This window comes from Octopus bimaculoides, chromosome 21, assembly GCF_001194135.2.
Source record: "Octopus bimaculoides isolate UCB-OBI-ISO-001 chromosome 21, ASM119413v2, whole genome shotgun sequence".
NCBI lineage: Eukaryota > Metazoa > Mollusca > Cephalopoda > Octopoda > Octopodidae > Octopus > Octopus bimaculoides.
Window position 1 is genome coordinate 13,090,144 of NC_069001.1, and position 3,469 is coordinate 13,093,612.

General features: G+C 39.5%; 1 long non-coding RNA gene across 1 annotated transcript in view; it reads right to left on the reverse strand.

Moving 5' to 3' along the window:
• LOC128250449 (uncharacterized) overlaps window positions 1-3,469 on the reverse strand; it is a 32,799-nt gene that overhangs the window by 5,130 nt on the left and 24,200 nt on the right. Inside the window, exon 2 of the long non-coding RNA XR_008266464.1 lies at window positions 1,393-1,554. This is a non-coding gene — a long non-coding RNA (uncharacterized LOC128250449). The remainder of the gene's footprint in view (window positions 1-1,392; window positions 1,555-3,469) is intronic.

The window sequence follows — 3,469 nt, forward strand, 5'->3', positions numbered from 1 at the left end:
TATATATATATACACACACACACGCACACACATATGCACATATATGTATTTATGCACTAGATATATACATGTGTATGTATATGCATGCCTGCCCATATGTGCATGTAAGTCGGTATGCGCGTATAGTGAGTAATAAGACAGATTGATAGACCAACACACCCATGTACATGTACATACACCAATATACATATATATACACGTAGGTGCGTGTATACACACACACACACACACACACACACACACATATATATATATATATACACACACACAGACATACCTGCATACATGTGTATGCGAGTATGAACGTGGCAGTGTTGTAAGTATGTATTTAGGTATGCATGTCTATATGTATGTGTAATGATTAATAAGACAAATGAACTGACAGGCAAAATATTCTCATAAATTCTTGAGTACACAGATGACAGAGTCCTAGCATGGCCTTAAGTGTAATATCGAAGGGGGAAACGACATCACTTTGTAGACGGTATTAAATAGATAGACACAGTGTATAGACATGGTTTGATGTATAAATACTGTTGGTAAGTAATTAGATAGGCCATGGGCAGACGGACAGAATGATAGATAGAAAGAGTGATAGAAAGTCTGATAGACTGATAGACTGATACATATAGTGTTTACTGACACTGATTGTACATGCAAGGGTGTGTGTGTGTGTGTGTGTGTGTGTGTGTGTGTGTGTGTGTGTGTGTGTGTGCGTGTGTGTGCGTGTGCGTGTGTGAAGGCACTTGGTGAGGTAGTGAGGGTGTTATACTCATGATCGTAAGATCATGGTTTCGATACCCTGATCAGGTCGTGTGTTGTATTCTTGAGCAGAACATTTGATTTTATGTTGCTCCGGTTCACTCAACTGTAAATGGGTGATCCTGGTAAGGACTGGCGTTCCACGAGGAAGTACATTGTGACCGGTGGTGTATAACATTCAATTATCTGGTCGATATAGTGATACAGCGATGCACACATACACACATATATACGTACTTATATAGACATATACATACATACATAATACATACATGTATGTGTGTGTATTTTCGCATTGTCCCGTTTTCCATTCATTGTGAGAGAACATCTACAGATTGTGTTTATATTCATTGTGTATATACTAACTGGATAGACTCAGTGCATAGATATTGAAGGGGTATATGATAAATGGAGAGACTCAGCATGTAAGTGTCAACAACGTACAAAAATACACACCTACTCCAAGCACTTAAGTTCCTTTGAGAATGTGTCATCTCTGCAAGTGTCGTTTATGAGGAGACGCCGCGCCCCGATGCGACGCCTTGCAGCAAAAAATCGTGTTCACGTCCGGATGGGTAGACATATAACAGAAATGGATGCACACATTATTGTAACATAACATGGTCTTACCTTCACCATACGACGCTTCTCCCTTCTTGCTGAGTTCTTAGCTTCCCTCTTATGTAAAAACAAAAACCCTTTGAAGCAATATTAGGTAGTATGTTGACCAATATATTATGGGTCACATTGCTCCCTCATCTTCAGCCCCTGCAACAGTATTGCAGAGGCAATCTGCAAGGAAAACGTGCAAGAAGTTATAAGCGATGGACTTATATTTTACTCAAAGTACAAATATAAAACACAGATATGAAATAAACATGTGCAGCACACATGCAAAACAATTGAAACAAAAGAATATGTGAGACAGATGTGCAACATAAATGTGCAAAACATTAAAGATACGCATGTGCAACATAGAAATTTAACACATATGCTGTATTGCTGTGTGTAACACTAGCAAAGGATTTGGACAGACAGATACTTTGTTGCTGTTGGCACTCCGTCGCTTACGACGTCGAAGGTTCCGGTTGATCCGATCAACGGAACAGCCTGCTCATGAAATTAACGTGCAAGTGGCTGAGCACTCCACAGACACGTGTACCCTTAACGTAGTTCTCGGGGATATTCAGCGTGACACACTGTGACAAGGTTGACCCTTTAAATTACAGGCACAACAGAAACAGGAAGATAGAGTGAGAGAAAATTGTGGTGGAAGAGTACAGCAGGGTTTTCCACCATCCCCTGCCGGAGCCTCGTGGAGCTTTAGGTGTTTTCGCTCAATAAACACTCACAACGCCCGGTCTGGGAATCGAAATCGCGATCCTATGACCGCGAGTCCGATGCTCTAACCACTGGGCCATTGCGCCTCCACCACAAACAGATACTAGCAATACTATTACTAGTGGGTAATACCAACAAAGGATTTGGACATGTCTCACAGAATTACATTTAAGGTTCCTTTTCAAGATGTGCACGGTAACCTCAAGAGACTGAAAGAAATTACAGTCTTGCTCTCTGGTGGTTTAGGCAAACTCTGCTAGTCGTTCTTAAGGGTCACCTGCTTTGCACTTTGAGACCATACTTCAAAGAATCCTATATTTAAATAAGCGAGAAAAAAGACTTCATCTTTTTGCCAACATGAAAACACGAAGGTAACACGTAACAGACATGTCCCAGTAATCCAGTTTGAAAAAAGGCTTTTCTTCAATCGGAAGCCGTAGCCATCATTGATGATGTCAAAATACTAAACATAAAATTTAGCGGCAACTATTGTATTGCTACAAGATTTAGGTATACCAAGTCCCTACAAGGTTGCATAAATGACTGTCAAAGACATTTATGTCCTATATGATCAAAGTTAGCTTTGTGTTGTGCCTAAAGGAAGGATTTCCATACGTTCTAACATGCTTATCCCTCATCCTATAAGATATGCTATTTTAGCTTCAGCTTCAGCTCTTTACAGCAACAGAATCTTTTTCTATGTCCATCAACTACGTCTACCTTTAGGGCTGAGTTGCTGCGGTTGAACTGAGAAATCTCCGCGTATTACATGGTGATTACAATGTTGAGTCAAGCATTGTCTCACCTGGCTACCATACTGCATAAGAAATGTGTTCTAATCCAGAGTTTGTAGAATAAAACACAGTTTCTGTTAGAAATGTTTCACATTTATGTATTGTATATAGATTTAAAATTACGAGGAAATATATAAAGTGTAACATAAAGATAGCATTGTCTTAAGACAAGAAATTAAAATTATCAGTAAACACGGTCTCAAATATTTCACGCATCATAGAAACCCCCCACAAAAATTCAACTTCTCAACTGCTTCAACGTTTCTTTAAAAAATATATTACAAAGAATAAGTCCCGGGGTCGTTGTGTTCGACTAAAGGCAATGCTCCAGCATGGCCGCAGTCAAATGACTGAAACGAATAGAAGAATAAAAGAATATTCGGTACACGGACAACGCCAGATTCCTCTGTCAGCGTTTAATTCCACGCGCGCGCGCGTGCGTGTGTGTGTGTCTGTCTGTATGGATATAAGCATATATATATATATATATATATATATATGAGTGTACAAGTATTTCTGCGTATTTTTGGTGTTTGTGTGCGTGTGCCTTTGTGTATGTGTGTATATATATG